The sequence below is a fragment of the Rhinoraja longicauda genome, chromosome 20 (assembly GCF_053455715.1).
Source record: "Rhinoraja longicauda isolate Sanriku21f chromosome 20, sRhiLon1.1, whole genome shotgun sequence".
Taxonomy (NCBI): Eukaryota; Metazoa; Chordata; class Chondrichthyes; order Rajiformes; family Arhynchobatidae; genus Rhinoraja; species Rhinoraja longicauda.
Window position 1 is genome coordinate 12556885 of NC_135972.1, and position 22271 is coordinate 12579155.

A 22271-nucleotide genomic window follows, 5' to 3' on the forward strand; every position below is an offset into this window, starting at 1 on the left:
TGAACCACACTGGAAACCTCCTTGTGTTGAAAAGACTATTTTCTCTGTCGTGGAATGGGCATCCTGCAGTGTATTACCTCCATATGAAATATGATGGGACAGATGGGACTGGAGTGACCCAGAACCCTTTGTAACAACACAACCCCGAGAGCAGGACGTCAGACCTCCAGCATCTGAAGGTTAACCTGTAGGGGAATCATGCACCCAGTGGGAATTTTGTAACACAGTCAGCCCTACAGGTAAGAGCAAGGGTAATAACAGAGTCTTGGTGCAGAGATAATATACGGGTCACAAGTGCTCTAATCTTTATCATTTTACTCTTTCTATGACTACATTATTAATGTTGGCAAAAAGGGAAAGGAGGAATGATCTAAGACATGCAAAATTCACATTGCAAGTGTCCACAGATTTTTATTCTGCAACTCAGACAGAAGCGTGCAAGGCTTTGAGAACTGTGTGGAACGCCATGGCAACAATAAAAAATAAAGCGGTTCTTTTTCAACAGGATTTATGTTCAGATAAATGACATTAAATGCCGTCGCATAACCACTGCCCTCTATTCAATTCCAATTAATTGCGAGTGATTTTGCACAATTCCCATCACATTATGCAACACCTATATTTTATTAAATTTAAAATGCTGAGCAGCTGCTTACCTCCATATGAAATATGGCCAATTTCACCTGGTCAATTTGCAAACTGAGTTGATTTGCATCATACAAAACCAACAGTCAAATGTTACTCTGGTAGCAGCAGACAAATTGCAGGACATGTTAAAAGGATCTTAGTGATACAGAGTGCCGAGATGGCCCAGGAAATGAGAGATTAGGATGCCCCTCCTCCTCCCATCTGTCTCATTATAATCTCTTCACAGACATGCTGGGTCAGTATCATTTCAGATCATGTAGCTTACCAGACAGGAGTAAGTCACTTTGGCTGAGGATTTTACTACCATTACCATGGAGGATAGCATTGTTGTGCAGCAGTTAGCAGTTAGCTGTCTCAACCCCTGCTATCCAGGTTGGATTCAGACCTGGTATGCCATCTGAATGGAATTTGCACATTCTCCCTCTGATCACATGGGCAACCCTGAATATTGAATTTTCGAATTTCAGGTAACCTTCTCACACTTGCGCGCGCACGCACACACACGCTCGCATACACACACTCCACCACCTCGTGTTTTTTTCTCTCTTCACTCTCCCTCTTCCACATCCCAGTCATGCATTTTCTTCTCTTTTCCATATCAGTCCTCCAATTCTCTCCCTCCTGGTTCCATCCACCTACTACCCTTCACTTCACCTACTTGTTCCCATGTGTCCATCTCTCCCTCTCACGGTTACCTTTTTCACCTTCCTTAATTATCAGATTCCAGCATTTTTGGCCTTGGTGGCCTCAACACTCTCCAAACTGTTTCTCCCGACACTTCCCTTCCCCAACCTGGCTCCCTCCTTTTATCCTACCCCCTCCCACCTGCCTTTATCTCCCAATTCTACCCCTCCCCATCCCACCCTGGTTCTATCTGCCCAAACATCACCCATCCTCGATCCACCCATCGCCTTTGCCCATCTCATCCCACCCCCTCTTCTCTTTTTAATAGCTACCTTCCCTTTCCAGTCTTGTGCAACTCAACCGAAATGCCATCAATTCCTTTCCTGCTGTTCCACCCACTGATTTTCAATTTTGGCTTCTGGTTCACACATCCACCTCACTTCCACACAAAAGCTCTCACCATTCAGCCAAATTCAGTAATGCTGATGACATACGAGGCTCAGAGATGATGCAGGCTCCCAGTAAAGGCACCAAGTTCAATTTCCTTTCTCATTCCCAATAGCATTGCTAGTTATTTGCTCCAATGCCCATTCAACTCTCTCTCAAAAGGCTCCAATAGATTATGGTTCAACTTTTAGCCTCAGCATTAACAAAATCTTATCTTGCTCTCTGTATCTTTTGCCCAAAACATTAAAATTAATAATTTCAATCCCAGCAGCGAAATCACCCACCAGTAACTCCATGAATTACTGGTATTAAAACAGGCAGCTCTCTTTGCCACCGAGTTGAATCCATCAACATCTCTGCCTTGCAATATAACTACATTCAGCGAGTGAACGAGTTGCATTGGTGTAGACTTGGGTTGCGCCACAAGGGACAAAATTGCACAGTTATTCTCCCAGATGACGAAAGTAATATTTATTTCCATAGCAATCAACAAAAACCTTGGCGGATGACAGTGATAGTTGCCACAGGATGAATTCTTTAGAGGCCAACTTGATTTCCGAAATAAATTCTTGGGTTTTTCAAGGAATAATGCAGAGGAAAATTTGGAATAAATCTGACAGAACTGAGCTCCAAATGCCAAATTACTGCAAGGTAATGAATTATGTGGAAAACAAAAATAGAATAAAGTCTCTGGATATTAAATGCAAAAGAATTTAAAATGATTATAGTTAATGTTTCATCAGAAATTTCAACACTGGATCAATCCAAAATGAGATAGAGCAATCTGAATCCAGTTGAATGATGGCATCAAAGTCATAGATTAGAAAGAAAATGGTGCCTTTTAGGCTCATTATCTTCCCAACAAATAATTCACAAATGCTGTCACCTCTTAATTAATTCCAATATTGAATTTGAATTTAAAAGTCATTACCAAGAAGATTTGACACCTTGTGGAATCTTTTTCTGTATTAGAATCAGTTTTATTTAGTCTTTATGTAATACCTTAATTATACGTAACTGTTGTAGTCTGTGGCCTATTAGAAAAAACAGGCAGACAACCGAATTCGTTTAACCTCTTTATTCTACTCACCCAGGTGGGAGAGAGTCTAGAAACCGAAGCGTTTAGAAACGCTTAGGAAGCTAGTGTAGTCTCTCTCACCGAATGCTAACAATTACACATATTTATACCCGAAATACATGTGTCAGTACATTTCCTGTTGCTACCTTATATGGCAAGTTTTACAATGTCCTATAAATCTTTGTGTCTTTCGGGACCTCCGTGTCCGTTGTGTCCATCGTGACCTCTTCTTTCTTGGGAACAAAGGGCAGTCCATATGGCAAGTTGTTCTTCTTAACACTTCAAAGGATGGCTAACCATCAAAGCCTTAAAGCCAGTTGCCCATATCAAAGGATACCCTTAGCCATAAACAGGATGTCCTGGCAACATAATCGAGCTGGAGCTTTTACACCTTTTTTACACCCCTGCAATAAAACCCACGTGGCTACGCTGAATTTGAGCCCTTACATCCCCTCTTTGATTATACTATAATCACAGTCTTTTAAAGTGGTTGATTGACAAATATTTGGCATATACATGGACCGAAACAATAACAGATTAACAAAATCACAACAATTAACGCAATGATACTGCCATAATGGAGAATCGGCCCCCACAAATATCCTAAACCAAACCAATCCCATCCTGAAGCATTAATTCGATCTTGGGCTAAATCTGCCCCTATTTTCTTAGTCAAGTCAAGTCAATTTTATTTGTATAACACATCTAAAAACAACCCACATTGACCAAAGCGCTGTACATCAGTTCAGGTACTAAGAACAAACATACAATGGCACACAAACATAACAGCACATACATAAACAGTTCACAGCACCCCCTCAGAGGGCTCAAACGCTAAATGCTCTTTCTATAACCTCCTTCACATGCCCCGCGATATTGGTGATATTAGAGGATACATCTGGTACAAATGTACAACATTCTTGCCCTATCATAGCACAGATACCCCCTCTCTTGGCTAGCAGGAAATCTAGAGCCATACGATTCTGGAGAGCGACAAGACGCGGGGCCATCATTTCAGTTGTTAACTGGCCTATTTGTTCCTGAGTCTCGTACAGTCCATCTGCGGTACAATTTGCTAATTGTTCCAGGACACTAGCTAAGTTTCAAATTTCAGTTCCCGCCCGAGCGGTTCCCCATCTCGGGAATATTAGCCACCAAAACCCCTCAAACTCCGATACAGCTCAATTAGAGCTCCACTCTGGATGCTGTAGAGGATGATTTATGATTCGTAAAGGTGGGATCACAAAAGCTAGATAACAGCACCCTGTCCAGGTCTCATAAGATCCCTGATCATACCGTGGCGAAAGTCCTGGTAACCAGACATATGCTCAGCTCCCACATTTTAAGTAAGTCCCATTAAGAGGTCTTGGGGGAACTGCAGTACTGATATGGGTGCATGTGCTGAATCCCACAGACAGACCAACTTCATTTGGTCTAGATCCCATTCTACAGAAACAAGTTGTATTTATTGGTGTTTCTGGAGAGTCATGAGGAGAATTAACTTGTATCCGGGGCCAATTCTCCTGTGTTTGATTAAGATAGGTTCTCAAGGACCACCCATTAAAACATTGAAATCCACAGTCATCTGATTGGTTGTCATAATCCGTACACCAATTATTGGAGCCAGGGCTCTGTGAGTGATTCAAAAAGAACCGGGCAGACCTGGTGTACTAAAGCACCAGCTCACCCTCCGAGCAAATGGTTATCGCTCTCAATACTAGGCAGTAAATAAGTCAATAGTAAAGCGTGCACGGAATAGGAGTAAGGAAAGGTGTTATCCATAAAATAGTTCACCATGACGTTGCTACGCCTGATTAAAAGCTTTGTCAACTTGTAACATGAATTTAAAAATACCTGGACTGAAAGACAAAAACAAAATTTCCATGTAACCTCCAATTTTTCCCAGTCTATTCTTCCCCTCATCTCCTCTCGTAGGGACGACTGATGTATTCGTCTAGATCGACCCTGATACGGCTGCTGCTTCTTACATGGAAAACTAAATTCATCTGTCAGGCATTGGAAATTAAACTGGCACAAAGCATGTCCACAGGGTACAACCCAATAGGCTTGGTCTCTCAATTGTTTAGCTCTGGTCTTATTAAACCATTAAACTATCCTGAGCAGGGTCCTATTCCTTCTGCCTTCCAGTGTATTGTGCCTTTGTCTCCTCTGCACATCATCTGATCGTCTTTACATAAATGTCATGGAGTAAATACAGATTGACCACAATACCATATAATTCTTGAGTGCACTTCCCCTAATAGCAGGAGTAACAATAGCAAAATAGCAACATCAATAGCAAAATCAATCCATCAGCTAAACACATCAACAATAACTAAGCAATACTTATAACTATGTACACGTGGCAATTCAATAAAATCAATTTGTAAACCCCAATGTATTTTGGGGTGATACCATGTAGCATTTATTACATCCAACATTCCCCTCTTACCAGCATAGGTGAGAGAGTGCACATAATACAACAAAACAGGTAAAAGCGCGTTAGGGACACAAACTTTGCCAGAGGCAGTAACCCAAAGCAAGTCAGATTCGCAAGGGGAACACCCATCCTGGCTCCACTGGTGTCTCTCAGCCTCGGGGGCGTCCCCCTGAAGCTGGCAGAATTCCGAAACACTGGGCATAGCGGTAGTTGCAGAAAACTGCTGTTGTTCGCCTGAAGAAACTAAAATGGTAGGGGTCAGAGCCTCTGTGCATGCCAATGTGTCAGCCAATGCATTCCCGAAAGAAATGGGATCCTTGACAGATGTATGCGAATTACATTTAATGACAGCCAAGGTTTTTCGGGAGTGTTAAACTCGCTAGTAGATTTCGGAAAAACAGGACATTTTTAATAGGAGTGCCTGCTGCAGTCAAAAAGCCCCTGTGCTGCCACAGGTTACCAAAATCATGTGCAACCCCAAAGGCATATCGTGAGTCGGTGTAAATATTAGCACATTGGTCAACGCAAAGGTGGCAGGCCTGCGTGAGGGCAAATAATTCAGCCTGCTGGGCAGCATGAGGTGTACTGAAAAAGGCGAGGGTGGGCAGCATCCTCAATCTCTAGCGCCGATCGTGCGGATTCTTACTCGTGGCACAACTTAACCCTTTGTCTGGGACCTATCCATATTCCCTGATGCTGTCTCATTATCGGGGGGTAATCCCCAATATCCTGACGGGGAGGGTAGAACCGGGACTGGCACCACCGCAGCCGGTGGCTCTGCCTGTGGGGCTGTGGGGATCGGACACGTCCAGGGTTCCTCGTCACCCTGGACTCCTGATTACCTAATAAAGCCGCTATATACTCCAGTGGTTCGGATTCTGACTTTTGTTGTTGTGCGGGATATATCCCTTTGGTACCGGTTTAAAATTCACCTCGAGCTCGGGTAGCACGGTCAAGTCTTAGATCATACACCTTCATTTTCCCTCCAACTTCGCTCCCTCGACTCCTGATGGCGCTTCTGCACCCCCTCTTTGATAGTCTCTACATTCCATGTACCTCCTACTGGCCAGGCCTCGTTTCCCAATCTTTTCATTAACGAAGCAAATAAATAAATAACACATGTGTTGTACCAGGGGCACCGCCATCACGCTTATCCAAAGACTGTCCCATATGTCTGATTGCCAATTATCCGAAAATATGTTATCAATAAATACTACCAATAAATATTACCAATAAATATTAATTGCACCCAGACCAAGACAATGACAAGAGTGACCGCCCCTTACCTTCCAAATCCGGAACCTTATCCTTATCCTTGTCCTTTTCCTTATCGGTTCGTCTGTGAATCTCAGTTGAACACGAAATCAACCCCAAACGAGGGACTTCAGTGTCTGAAAAACATCAACGTCCGGGGTCTCGAACAACGGTCGAGAAGTGCACTCTGTCCCCTTCGGACGTGTTTCAGCCACCGATGCCGCTTAGTCGTTCGTGGTTGACGGTGCCAAAGAGATCCTGCCGACTACGCCAAATGTTGTAGTCTGTGGCCTATTAGAAAAAACAGGCAGACAACCGAATTCGTTTAACCTCTTTATTCTACTCACCAAGGTGGGAGAGAGTCTAGAAACCGAAGCGTTTAGAAACGCTTAGGAAGCTAGTGTAGTCTCTCTCACCGAATGCTAACAATTACACATATTTATACCCGAAATACATGTGTCAGTATATTTCCTGTTGCTACCTTATATGGCAAGTTTTACAATGTCCTATAAATCTTTGTGTCTTTCGGGACCTCCGTGTCCGTTGTGTCCATCGTGACCTCTTCTTTCTTGGGAACAAAGGGCAGTCCATATGGCAAGTTGTTCTTCTTAACACTTCAAAGGATGGCTAACCATCAAAGCCTTAAAGCCAGTTGCCCATATCAAAGGATACCCTTAGCCATAAACAGGATGTCCTGGCAACATAATCGAGCTGGAGCTTTTACACCTTTTTTACACCCCTGCAATAAAACCCACGTGGCTACGCTGAATTTGAGCCCTTACATAACACCTTTGCTTTCAAAGAGGTCCCCATTAACTACTTGATTGAAAGTTTAGCAGCTGAAGTTAGGCAACACGTGTAATCTTTACAATGTGAATCATCTATTTGCAGCCTGAAAGGCCAGGTCTTCTTCAGAGGAGCACCATTGAATGTTTAATAAAAACAGAAAATGATTTAAACACTCCGCAGGAGGCAGCAACAGTGGAAAGAGTAACAGTGTTAACTTTCAGGTTTGAATAGACAATAGACAATAGGTGCAGGAGTAGGCCATTCGGCCCTTCGAGCCAGCACCGCCATTCAATGTGATCATGGCTGATCATTCTCAATCAGTACCCCGTTCCTGCCTTCTCCCCATACCCCCTGACTCCACTATCCTTAAGAGCTCTATCTAGCTCTCTCTTGAATGTATTCAGAGAATTGGCCTCCACTGCCCTCTGAGGCAGAGAATTCCACAGATTCACAACTCTCTGACTAAAAAAGTTTTTGCTCATCTCTGTTCTAAATGGCCTACCCCTTATTCTTAAACTGTGGACCCTGATTCTGGACTCCCCCAACATTGGGAACATGTTTCCTGCCTCTAATATGTCCAACCCCTTAATAATCTTATACGTTTCGATAAGATCCCCTCTCATCCTTCTAAATTCCAGTGTATACAAACCTAGTCGCTCTAGTCTTTCAACATATGACAGTCCCGCCATTCCGGGAATTAACCTAGTAAACCTACGCTGCACGCCCTCAATAGCAAGAATATCCTTCCTCAAATTTGGAGACCAAAACTGCACACAGTACTCCAGGTGCGGTCTCACTAGGGCCCTGTACAACTGCAGAAGGACCTCTTTGCTCCTATACTCAACTCCTCTCGTTATGAATGCCAACATTCCATTGGCTTTCTTCACTGCCTGCTGTACCTGCATGCTTCCTTTCAGTGACTGATGCACTAAGACACCCAGATCACGTTGTACGTCCCCTTTTCCTAACTTGACACCATTCAAATAATAATCTGCCTTCCTATTCTTACCACCAAAGTGGATAACCTCACACTTATCCACATTAAACTGCATCTGCCATAGGTTCACACTGCCACCTAGCTTTGTATCATCAGCAAATTTGCTAATGGTACTTTTAATCCCTTCATCCAAGTCATTGATGTATATTGTAAATAGCTGCGGTCCCAACACCGAGCCTTGCGGTACCCCACTAGTCACTGCCTGCCATTCTGAAAGGGACCCATTTATCCCCACTGTTTGCTTTCTGTCTGTCAACCAACTTTCTATCCATGTCAGTACCCTCCAATACCATGTGCTCTAATTTTGCCCATCAATCTCCTATGTGGGACCTTGTCGAAGGCTTTCTGAAAGTCGAGGTACACCACATCCACCGGCTCTCCCCTGTCAACTTTGACCAGAAGCATTAATTCGGCATTTTCTCTCCAGAGATGCTGCCAGGCCTGCCGAGTATTCCCAACATTAACCATTAATTTTATTTTAGATTTCCAGAAAATACTGATTTTTGACAATTATTTCTAAGAGACACTTACATACACTCGAGTGCAGTTTGTTTTAACACTTCACCTGAAACACAGTCTACATTGCTATAAAATGAAATCCCAACCTACTACTTAACTTTTCTCATGCCCTCAAATATATCAATTCCAATCAAGTAGTAATACAGAAAGAACCATGACCTGGAAGATGTCCAGCAAGATAAAACTCACCCCAAATGTTTTATCGTAATATACATCCAATGCAAGTCACTTTAGTTTAGAAAATCAGTGCGGAAACAGGCCCTTTTGACCCACCGAATCTGAGTTGGCCAGCGATCCCCACATTAACACTATCCAATACAAACCAAGGACAATTTACATTTACACCAAGCCAATTAACCTACAAACCTACAGTTCTTTGGAGTGTGGGAGGAAACCAGAGATCTCAGAGAAAACCCAGGCAGGTCATGGGGAGAACCTACAAACTCCGTACAGTCAGCACCTGTAGTCAGGATCGAACCCAGGTCCCTAGCACCGTGAGGCAATAACTCTACCATTGTGCCAACAGGTCATGTCATGATCAGGAAAAGTAGCCAGGCTAAACTGTTGTCCCTCAACTGTTCTGACATACAACAGTATAAACATGAACACGAGGAGCTTAAATAATCCAGAGTTTCAGCTTCACCAGATGGTGCAGGAGACAACTGCAGCAATCATAGAGAAGTACATCGATTACTTGGTACCAGAGAAAATTCCACATATGGAGTTCTGCTTCTCTGGTTAGTTTACTTATCATTAAGTGCACTGAACTGAGGCAAAAGCCAGCACCACTGTTACTTAGAAAGTCTGGAATTAAACAATCATTGATGAACAGTGTAAGAGCAGCAGCGTCCATTTGACAGCAGACTCAACTCTTGGCCAAGAGACTGAAAGCCGGCCATTTGTACAAAGAGAAGTACTCAGCCACTAGGCCAACATCCAAGTGCAGTATCACGGGAAATACAGCTTCATTATGGGTAACATCTTTCCACTGAGACACGAAACAGAGAACATATCAGCCTTTTCAGGTATTCCTAATACATACACCCCATTTCTGACCTGCTGAGTTACTCCAGCATTTTGTGAATAAATACCTTCGATGCAGTTATTTTCTGTTAGTTATTTTCTTACACTCCCCATTTGCAGTTATTTTCTTACACTCCCCATTTCCTATAATGTCATTAGTATTGGGAATGCTCTATTCAGCCTCATGTAAGAGTTTCAAAGGTTTCAAAGGTCTTTTATTGTCACCTGTACCAATTAAGGTACAGTGATATGCAAATTACCATACAGCCATACTAAAAAAAGCAACAAGACACACAACTACAGGTGCTCCTCAACTTACGATGGGGTTACATTCCGAGAAACCCATCGGAAACCGAAAATATCGTGTCGAAATGCATTCAATACACCTGATCACGAGGCCAGAAGCGAGCTGCGGCTCGCTGCTACGGGTTGCTGCTGTTTGTACCATCGCAAAGTCGAAGTGTCGTAAGTCGAAGCATCGTAAGCCGGGGAGCATCTGTACATAAAAGTTAACATAAACATCCACCACAGCGGATTCCCCATATTTCTCACTGTGATAGAAGGCAATAAAGTCTAATCTTCTTCCCTCATTTTTTTCGCGCGGTCGGGGTAGCCGAACCATCCGTCGGGGCGATCGAAGCCCCCTCAGCCGGCGGTCGTAGCTCCCGTGTTGGGGCGGTCGAAGTTCCTGCGGCTTGGAGTTCCCAAAGTCGGTCTCTGACCAGAGACCGCCAGCTCCACGATGTTAAAGTTCCACAGCTCAATCGGTGGAGCTCTCGAAGTCGGTCTCCAACAAAGGCCAGTGTGGATGGAGATACGATACGTTTTAAAAAATCACATCTCTGTCGACATAAGAGATTAGAAAAAGTTTCCCCCAACCCCCTCCCCCCCACATAAAAACAAGCTAAAGAACATTAAAAACATACATTTAACACACAATAAAAAAAACAACGAAGAAGAAAGGGACAGGCAGACTGTTGGCGAGGCAGCCATTGCTGACCCCACCCAGTGGTTTTGTTCCACCATTAAAAATGATGCCCAGTCGTTTGTGGCATCACAGGAGGATAGTGTGATCAAGAAGGCCTTCATCAATCAGAGTATGGAATATAGAAGATGGGAGGTCATATTACAGTTATATAAGACGTTGGTGAGGCCACATTTAGTGTGTTCAGTTGTGGCACCAACCTCAGGATGGAAGTACATCTTCTTCTGACCCTTTAACTTTCAAATGTGTACCCCTGCTCTAGACTCATCAGGAAACAGGCCCTTCTATTTACTCAATCTAGGCCACATGATTTATGCACTTTAAGTCATCCCTCAGGTTCACCTGTTATAAAGTTATAGTCATAAAGTCAGAGTCATACAGCATGGAAACAGGCCCTTAGGCCCAACTTACCCACACCAACCAACGTCCAATCTACACTAGTCCCACCTGCCAACATTTGGCCCATTATCCTTCTAAACCTGTCCTATACATGTACCTGTCTAAATATGTCATAGAAACATTGAAAATATGTGCAGGAGGAGGCCATTTGGCCCTTCGAGCCATTCATTATGATCATGGCTGATCATCCACAATCAGTAACCTGTGTCTGCCTTCTCCCCATATCCCTTGATTCCACTAGCCCCTAGAGCTCTATCTAACTCTCTTTTAAATTCATCCAGTGAATTGGCCTCCACTGCCTTCTGTGGCAGAGAATTCCACAAATTCACAACTCTCTGGGTGATAAAGTTTCTCTCATCTCAGTTTTAAATGGCCTCCCCTTTATTCTTAGATAATGTCCCCTGGTTCTGGACTCCCCCAACATTGGAAACATTTTTCCTGCATCTAGCTTGTCTAGTCCTTTTATAATTTTATATGTCTCTATAAGATCCCCTCTCATCCTTCTGAACTTCAGTGAATACAAGCCCAGTCTTTCCAATCTTTCCTCATATGACAGTCCCTTCATCCCAGGGATTAACCTTGTGAAACTACGCTGCACTGCCTCAATAGCAAGGACGTCCTTCCTCAAAATAGGAGACCAAAGCTGCACACAATATTCCAGATGTGGTCTCATCAGGGTCCTATACAAATGCAGAAGGACCTCTTTGCTCCGGTACTCAAATCCTCTCGTTATGAAGGCCAACATGCCATTAGCTTTATAAGAAAATAACTGCAGATGCTGGTGCAGCTCCTCTGTCCCTCCCTTCCCCTCCTCCTTCCCAGATCTCCCTCTATCTTCCTGTCTCCACTTATATCCTTCCTTTGTCCCACCCCCGACATCAGTCTGAAGAAGGGTCTCGACCCGAAACGTCACCCATTCCTTCTCTCCCGAGATGCTGCCTGACCTGCTGAGTTACTCCAGCATTTTGTGAATAAATGCCATTGCCTGCCTGCAATGTACCTGCACGCTTACTTTCAGTGACTGGTGTACAAGGACACCAAGGTCTCGTTGCACTTCCCCTTTACCTAATCTGACACCATTGAGATAATAATCTGCCTCCTTGTTTTTGCCGCCAAAGCGGATAACCTCACATTTATCTACATTATACGGCATCTGCCATGCATCTGCCCACTCACTCAACCTGTCCAAGTCACCCTGCAACCTCCTAACATCCTCTTCGCAGTTCACACTGCCACCCAGCTTTGTGTCATCTGCAAACATGCTAGTGTTACTTCTAATTCCATCATCCAAATCACAAATATATATTGTAAATAGTTGCGGCCCCAACACCGAGCCTTGCAGCACTCCACTCTCCACTGCCTGCCATTCTGAAAACGACCCGTTCATTCCTACTCTTTGCTTCCTGTCTGCCAAGCAATTCTCTATCCATGTCAATACCCTACCCCCAATACTATGTGCTCTAATTTTGCTTCCCAACCTCCCCTGTGGGACCTTATCAAAGGCTTTCTGAAAGTCTAGATACACTACATCCACTTGCTCTCCTTCATCCATTTTACTTGTCACAACCTCAAAAAATTCCAGAAGATTAGTCAAGCAGGATTTCCCCTTCATAAATCCATGCTGACGTGGACCAATCCTTTTACCGCTATCCAAATGCGCCGTTATTACCTCTTTAATAATTGACTCCAGCATCTTCCCCACCAACGATGTCAGGCTAACTGGTCTATAATTCCCCATTTTCTCTCTCGCTCCTTTCTTGAAAAGTGGGATAACATTAGCTACCCTCCAATCCACACGAACTGATCCTGAATCTATTGAACATTGGAAAATGATTACCAATGCGTCCACGATTTCTTGAGCCACCTCTTTGAGTACCCTGGAATGCAGACCATCAGGCCCTGGGAATTTATCAGCCTTCAGTCCCATCAGTCTACCCAATACTATTTCTCGCCTAATGCAAACTCCTTTCAGTTCCTCTGTCTCCCTAGATCCTCTGTCTTAAACTATTGCAAAGAAAATAATCCAGCTGATCACATTTTACCCTCAAAATTTGATTAAAAAAAAATTCAGAGCAACACCTTGAGAAATCCCCTCTGCACCCTTGCCAATGCAATATCTTTGACATGAAATGTGAACTGTTTCCCTGTCCGCAGATGCTGCCTGACGTGCTGAGTTCTGCATTTCCTACTTTATTTGAGATTTCCAGTAACTGCAGTTTTTGGTTTTATTATCACTACAATTAAACTTGCTTCGTTAATCACCGTCAACCTCGATCTTGTACAATGCCATTTTGTTGGGGGAGGGGCAGTCTCTCTTCTTCCCAATCTGACAAAAAACAACCTCTGAGTGTAGGAAGGAACTGCAGATGCTGGTTTACACCAAAGATAGACAGAAAATGCTGGAGTAACTCAGCGGATCACAGAGCATCGCTGGAGAAAAGGAATGGGTGCCGTTTCAGGTCGAGACCCTTCTTCAGACTGAGAGTCAGGGGAGAGGAAAACTGGAGATATGATAAGGTATAAAGGACAAATGAATAAAAGGAATGAAAAGAACAAATCAAAGCCAGCAACAATGACCAAGGAAAGGTGGAGCCCACAATGGTTCAAGTAAAGGTGGATCCCACAATGATACAGCCTCTCTGTCAGATTCTAAAGACATTAGAAGACAAAGAAACTTACCGAATAGTGAAAGGCCTAGCTAGATAGAGTGGATTTGGAGAGGATGTTTCCATTACTGGGAGAGTCTAGGACCAGAGGTCACAGCAGAATTAAAGAACGTTCCTTTAGGAAGGAGACGAGGAGGAATTTATTTAGTCAGAGCGTGGTGAATCTGTGGAATTCATTGCCACTGAAGGCTGTGGAGGCCAAGACAATGGATATAGATTCTTGATTAGTACGGGTGTCAGGGTTTATGGGGAAAAGGCAGGAGAATGAGGTTCGGAGGGAGGGATAGATCAGCCATGATTTAATGGCAGAGTAGACTTGATGGGCCAAATTACCTAATTCTGCTCTTATCACTTATGAATGCTTGCATTCCATGCACTATCTTGCAGTTTGCATTCATTAAACTAAACAACAATGAGGAATAAGTGGTGGTTTGAAACAGAAGTGGCAATTTAGCTGCAGTATAGCAGAAACGCAGATTGGGTTAATGTAGCGAGGGCTGTGTCTACAAGATGCAGGTAACGATAAAGCTGGTAAACTCCCTGCTGCGGTTTGGCTGCAGGTTAGGCAGGGTCATCCATTAACTGATTTCCAAAAGACCTGCTAATAGAGGAGGTGGAGCTGAGTTGGGAGTCAGAGATTCCATCGCAGGAGCTAACCCAACTACATAATGAGGATTGTGCCAGGCAATGTCATATCAGCCTCCCAGTTAACTGCTCAGATTATTTCACAGCAAGATCTTGCATTTTAAAAGACGGGACCGATTTAGCCGGAGCTTCAGCACAAGGGCAAGCTCAAATTTTAGCTTCCTTGATATTTAAGTACAGTCTGCAGTCAGCGTACTGAGGAGTGTTTTCAACACACTGCGTCAATGAAGCTGCCACCACCAGAGTCCTTGAAATACCCTTAAATTGCAGATGTAATTAATCGGGGAAAAAAGGTGCGGCTGATCACATTAAGTGGGCACCGTGCACAGCACCATGGCAGCATTAGTTCTGGATTGTTAATTAGTAAACCTCGGCATAACTCCAACTCGAGAAATAGCTTAAAATGAAAGCACAATATTATTTAAGATATTTCTGCATAAATAGCAGAAGCTATACATGTGGCCACGAATATGATCTGAATATTTTTTTTAAATAACATTTGGGAAGCTCAGAAAGACCAAGGATAAATATTTTAAAAGGCAGATCAGGTGGACTTTTACCATCCCTTTCCCTCCATTTTGTACCTCTAGCTGAGGTACAGCCGTCCATTTGTTAACATACCTCCACACAACGCATGCAAACTCGGCTATCCTTTACACAATTAGCAGGCAATGTTACAGTCAAATTCATCATGTCCTCTACTAATGTAGAGTTTCTCCAGCAAACAGCCAATCAAATAAAAGGACAAAAGATCAATGACCCGAGAGGTCAATTCTGTTTCTCTACAGAGGCTGCCTGTCCTGCTGAACATTTTTATCCTTTTTTCTTTTTTTTTAATATAGTAGTCTATTCCTCTAGTGAAAGGCTGTTTTGCGTGCTATCCAATCAGATTCGCTAATACTATACATAAATACAATCAAGTACAATAGATGCTGCAGAGTGCAAAATACAGTTCAAATTTGTTGCGTACCAGTTCAATAGACAATAGACAATAGACAATAGACAATAGACAATAGACAATAGGTGCAGGAGTAGGCCATTCAGCCCTTCGAGCCAGCACCGCCATTCAATGCGATCATAGCTGATCACTCTCAATCAGTACCCCGTTCCTGCCTTCTCTCCATACCCCCTCACTCCGCTATTCTTAAGAGCTCTATCCAGCTCTCTCTTGGAAGCATCCAACGAACTGGCCTCCACTGCCTTCTGAGGCAGAGAATTCCACACCTTCACCACTCTCTGACTGAAAAAGTTCTTCCTCATCTCCGTTCTAAATGGTCTACCCCTTATTCTTAAACTGTGGCCCCTTGTTCTGGACTCCCCCAACATTGGGAACATGTTTCCTGCCTCTACTGTGTCCAACCCCCTAATTATCGTATATGTTTCAATAAGATCCCCCTCATCCTTCTAAATTCCAGTGTATACAAGCCTAATTGCTCCAGCCTTTCAGCATACGACAGTCCCGCCATTTCGGGAATTAACCTAGTGAACCTACGCTGCACGCCCTCAATAGCAAGAATATCCTTCCTCAAATTTGGAGACCAAAACTGCACACAGTACTCCAGGTGCGGTCTCACCAGGGCCCGGTACAACTGAGAAGGACCTCTTTGCTCCTATACTCAACTCCTCTTGTTATGAAGGCCAACATTCCATTGGCTTTCTTCACTGCCTGCTGTACCTGCATGCTTCCTTTCAGTGACTGATGCACTAGGACACCCAGATCTCGTTGAACATCCCCTCTTCCTAACTTGACACCATTCAGATAATAATCTGCCTTTCTATTCTTACTTCCAAAGTGAATAACCTCACACTTATCTACATTAAACTGCATCTGCCATGTATCTGCCCACTCACACAACCTGTCCAAGTCACCCTGCAGCCTTATTGCATCTTCCTCACAATTCACACTACCCCCCAGCTTAGTATCATCTGCAAATTTGCTAATGGTACTTTTAATCCCTTCATCTAAGTCATTAATGTATATCGTAAACAGCTGGGGTCCCAGCACCGAACCTTGCGGTACCCCACTGGTCACTGCCTGCCATTCCGAAAGGGACCCATTTATCCCCACTCTTTGCTTTCTGTCTGTCAACCAATTTTCTATCCATGTCAGTACCCTACCCCCAATACCATGTGCTCTAATTTTGCCCACTAATCTCCTATGTGGGACCTTGTCGAAGGCTTTCTGAAAGTCGAGGTACACCACATCCACTGACTCTCCCCTGTCAATTTTCCTAGTTACATCCTCAAAAAATTCCAGTAGATTTGTCAAGCATGATTTCCCCTTCGTAAATCCATGCTGACTCGGAATGATCCTGTTACTGCTATCCAAATGCTCAGCAATTTCGTCTTTTATAATTGACTCCATAGACTCCATAGTTCCATAGACAAAGTCTGATGACCGCAACAAGATAGAGTATTGTAGCTTATAAAAGGATTATTCAGAAGCCAAATAAGAGGGGAATGAGTTTTTCCTGAATCTGGTGGTACTTACTTTCAAGCTTCTATACCTTCTGCCCAACGGAAGTTGGGAGGAAGAGGAATGATTGGAGTGGTGCAAGGCTGTGATTCTGTCAGCTGCTTTTCTGAGGCACCCTGAAATGTGGATGAAGTCAATGGTGGGTAGTTTAGTCCGCTTGATGGACTGAGTTACATCTACAACTATCTACAATTTCTTGTTGCCTTGGGCAGAGCTGTTCCCAAACCGAGCTGTGGTGCAATCCGGCAATGTGCTTTCTACAGTGGATTGGAATTGAATTGGGATATTTTGGCAAGGAGGACTCCAAACCACACTAGTTAACACAATAAACAAGTGTTTATTTACATGGCACATCAAAAGTTTTGGTGACATTGCAAAGTGTTCCAAACCCTGTTAACTACCTTTGAAGCATGGTAACACCAAGGTTGTGAATAGTATAATTAATTAATTGCCTGCCTCTCTTCAAATGAAAATAGGTTATATCTCCACAATTTTTAAAGGTTATAAAGATATATATCCCACAATACATAATCACCCCAAAGAGAAAAGTGAAATACTGAAGATGCAGAAAACCAGGAATGCAAGCAGGAAGTGCTGAGGTAATCAAAAGGGCAGGCAGGGCCGATGGATAGGGAAAGAGTTGTTATCAGAATAGGACAAATGAGAAAACAAGTTGCAGAAAGGAGGGGGGGGGAAGAAGAGTGGAGCAAAGGGGAATGTCTGTGATAGGGGGAGATTGATATCATCCAGGATACAAATGCTCTCAGTACTGTCCAAGAGACAGAGTGGTGTGCGACCTGAAGGCCATAGAATCAGAATGATATACCAAGGAAACGTGCCTTTCGCTCAATTAATCTGCACCAAATACCCATTATTTAAACCATTCTTACTCCAACTAATTTTATTCTCCTAACGTTCCCATTTCCCCTCCACATTCTACCACCTGGCAACACTCCAGCAATTTACACCAGCCAACTAACTCACCAACTCAAGGATTTATGATAAACTGGAGAATCCCAGTGAAACCAGGGTAGGCTTGTTTAGTTTAGTTTAGAGACACAGCATGAAAACAGGCCCTTCGGCTCACCAAGTCCACACCGACCAGCATTCACCCACGAGATGCAGGGAGAATATGCAAACCACACAGACACCACCATGGGTCAGTACTGAACCTAGATACCTGGAGCTGTGAGGCAGCAGGTGTGAAGCTGCACCATTCTTCCCCCCAGGGAAAACTGGGGGAGGTGGTTGTTGCAACAAGTGTTGCTGCACTTGTCCTTCTTGAAGGTGCAGGTTGCAGGCTACGGTGTTGTTTGGAATGGCTTGGTTGTATAACTCCAGTGCATTTGGAATCAGATTTCTTGTTACCACGAGGTGTGAATTGAATTAGCCAACCACTGTCTTTCAGGAGGAACCCAACATACAACTACTTTGCACGTTTCCTAACAATGCAGCATCCATGCATATCATATCATATATATACAGCTGGAAACAGGCCTTTTCGGCCCACCAAGTCCGTGCCGCCCAGTGATCCCCTCACATTAACACTGTCCTACACCCACTAGGGACAATTTTTACATTTACCCAGCCAATTAACCTACATACCTGTACGTCTTTGGAGTGTGGGAGGAAACCGAAGATCTCGGAGAAAACCCACGCAGGTCACGGGGAGAACGTACAAACTCCTTACAGTGCAGCACCCGTAGTCAGGATCGAACCTGAGTCTCCGGCGCTGCATTCGCTGTAAAGCAGCAACTCTACCGCTGCGTTACCGTGCCGCCCATGTTGACCATAATGCATAGATGCATAATCTATGCATAAATCAAAATAGGACGTACAGGGTAAATGGTAGGGAATTGAGGAATGCAGTGGAACAGAGGGATCTGGGAATAACTGTGCATTGTTCCCTGAAGGTGGAATCTCATGTGGATAGGGTGGTGAAGAAGGCGTTTGGTATGCTTGCCTTTATAAATCAGAGCATCGAATATAGAAGTTGGGATGTAATGTTAAAATTGTACAAGGCATTGGTAAGGCCGAATCTGGAGTATGGTGTGCAGTTCTGGTCGCCAAATTATAGGAAGGATGTCGACAAAATGGAGAGGGTACAGAGGAGATTTACTAGAATGTTGCCTGGGTTTCAGCACTTAAGCTACAGAGAGAGGTTGAACAGGTTGGGTCTTTATTCTTTGGAGCGTAGAAGGTTGAGGGGGGACTTGATAGAGGTTTTAAAAATTTTAAGAGGGACGGACAGAGTTGACGTGGGTAGGCTTTTCCCTTTGAGAGTGGGGAAGATTCCAACAAGGGGACATAGCTTCAGAATTGAGGGACAAAAGTTTAGGGGTAACATGAGGGGTAACTTCTTTACTCAGAGGGTGGTGGCTGTATGGAATGGGCTTCCGGTGGAAGTGGTGGAGGCAGGCTCGATTTTATTATTTAAGAGTAAATTGGATAGGTATATGGATAAGAGGGGATTGGAGGGTTATGGTCTGAGAGCAGGTAGATGAGACTGGGTCAGAGAGAGTGGTCGGCATGGACTGGTAGGGCCGAACGGGCCTGTTTCCGTGCTGTAGTTGTTATATGGTTATATGGTTATATGTCTGATCACTGTGAATCAACTTCTGTTCATCTCCAGGTATAGCAGCAGCTATCACTAATCCAGGCAAGTATTTTTTTAACACAAGAAATCCAAATTTGAGTGGTTAATTATAGCTGACAGAAATAAAAAGGGAAATTACTCTTAACAGTTCAGTGATTACTATCAATCATTTCACAAAAAAGCAAAAAAAGCAAATTAAGCCATGACGTTTTGTTACTTTATATGGCACAAATGATCAGGTATTTTGGCACAGATCATATTCAGCAGGAATGAATAAACTTGGAACAGTTTAAGTCTATTCAATTGTTCTATCTTTTATAGATGTAATCTTCTTGAGCTCATAAATATTTCCCAAAAGCAAAATAACAGTTTCCGCCACTCTTTTAAGACCTGTGCAGCACATTTTTCTTCCTCGCCTCCATTTTAAATTCTTGGGTCTTTCATTTTGATTATAATATTCATGCCATGCATCCCTTCACCATTTCTTTCTTTCACATTAAATATTAAATTAGTCAGCTATTTAAATAACAATTACAAAAGCTGGTGGAATTTAAATAAACTCAATCAGCAACTAATTAAACGATTAACGTGTCAAATTTTGAGTTGCATTTGGCGCCTCTGACCTCTGACAGATTTTTTAAAACTTGCTGCAGCAACTAAACTTAAGGAATGCATATTTATGAGTATGTTTAGTATCAGTAAGTTGTTGATAGCAATTAGTGAAGAGTGGAATTGGCCAGATCATGCCTTAGACTTCAATTTCTAACAGGTGTTGCAGCTTCCACTCACACCTTAAGACATTGGGTTGGTAGATTCACTGACCACTAAATGACCACTGATGTGAAAGTGAGTGGAGCAATCTGGGGTGGAGGGGGAATTGATGGTTATGCGGGGAAAGTAAATGGGATGAGTGAAAATATATGCTTGATGATTGAGTTACCTTTGGGTCAAATGATCCCTTTCCATGCGATGTGATCTATAACTAAGAGGATCGTACAGGCTTCCTTCAGAGATCTACACAATGAATTCAGCAAGCAAACTTATGGTGCAAGTCAACAGACTCATTCACTGCAAATCCCATAACATTCCGAAAAACTCAAGATTTCCGTACAATTCCAATAATCTGGAATGTTGGCTATTATTTGCTACTAATTTCAGCAATTTCTTAACGGTGATCAAGTGTTGATCATATAAAGAAAAGTTGAACAGCTAAATGGAAGACAAAATATTTTTTGTTTCAGACGTTTTGTGGGTTCCATACAACCTGGTGGGCTGCCCGCAGCCATTTGTGGCGGCAAGCCTGGTTTTATTGCTGTGAGAAGATAAGACTACTAAGATCTCTTGAAACTTTGTCGGCGTCAGAAACTTTGTGTATTGCAGAGATGAGGTCTGCTGTATGATTTTTACCCGAATTGTATGCAAAAAAAAAAAAAAAACCTTAGGTACATGTGACAATAAAGTATCATTCAACCATTGAATTGAATGCAGGGCTCTGCCACTGAAGACCCTGTTTAGTTTGGAAGTGTATTTTAAACAGTAGTTCCACAAAAGTCAAGTTTGTTAGTGCTATTGGGCATTTGGGAAAGCTCACCTCTATCAGTAAGTTCTAGCCTGCTGCACGAACTTTGGAGATTCAAAGAAAGAAAAGGTGTGGATTAACAGACAAGACGACTAGCAAGTTTACAGAGCACACTTAGAGAAGTACTGAACCAATATAAACATCATGCTTCAAACGGTGTTACACAAAAATAAACAATTGATTTGCCACATAGAAATGACTAACACTGGGGATTGTGTTTCCTGTGCTTGGGGTAAAGTAGGCAATAGATACAAGGAAGGTATAGGAAATAAAGTTTTGGTAACCCAAAGCTTGCTCTATAGGGATGAATTTTAAAGGAGGTTTTTGAAGATGAAGACTGAAGTTGAGAGACAGAAGGTTAAAAGATCAGGAGAAACCCTGCAGAAATTTTATCTCAAAGAATTCAATAGGAAGTGAAAACTCTTTGCACAGATGGCAGATTCAGTGAAGAATTATTTATTACAAGCTGTTGTTAAAGCACTGCCCATAAATTATTTTGTAAACTAATTAGTATTTGAGAAAGACAACTATTAACGGATGAGGGGAACAAGGAATTTAGGGTGGGTAAATCATACAGCCAAACATTCACATGGACTCAAAAGAACAAGTCAACATTTCAATGCTCTGCTTCCCAAATTTCACGTCCTGACCACACCCAACCAAGTACCTTCAAATTTGATATCTTCAGGTTAAAACCATTCCATTGCCTTGTTTATATTTAGTCTTCTCTGAATCCCAAGTCTTTTGGAGGGGATCAGGATAATCAGGGGATATTAGATATTGCCAAAGTTAAAAGCAGTGATTTTTTTGTGTGATAGTTCACATGGTACGTCACACCGGCATCTCTAAAAAGTTAAAAACTAAATTTTCACTTTAAATTTTTTTAAAAATATTACAAAAAGGTTACTAAAGTTTAAAAAAAAATGAAATGTATTAATTAATTTAGATGATCAGGCCCTTGAACACCTTAGGACGGGACTATCATATGTTGAAAGACTGGAGCGACTAGGCTTGTATACACTGGAATTTAGAAGGATGAGAGATCTTATCGAAACGTACAAGTTTATTAAGGGGTTGGACACGTTAGAGGCAGGAAACATGTTCCC

At 42.9% G+C, this 22271-nt stretch overlaps 1 protein-coding gene across 6 annotated transcripts in view; it reads right to left on the bottom strand.

The window, feature by feature from the left end:
- LOC144603565 (contactin-1-like) overlaps positions 1 to 22271 on the bottom strand; it is a 421240-nt gene that overhangs the window by 391322 nt on the left and 7647 nt on the right. The window contains exon 1 of one of the 6 annotated variants that reach the window (XM_078416951.1): positions 6524 to 6540. The exons of the other annotated variants lie outside the window; for them this stretch is intronic. The gene's annotated coding sequence lies outside the window, so the exon portion shown is untranslated. Of the gene's footprint in view, positions 1 to 6523; positions 6541 to 22271 lie in introns of those variants that run through there. 6 annotated transcript variants of the gene reach the window in all.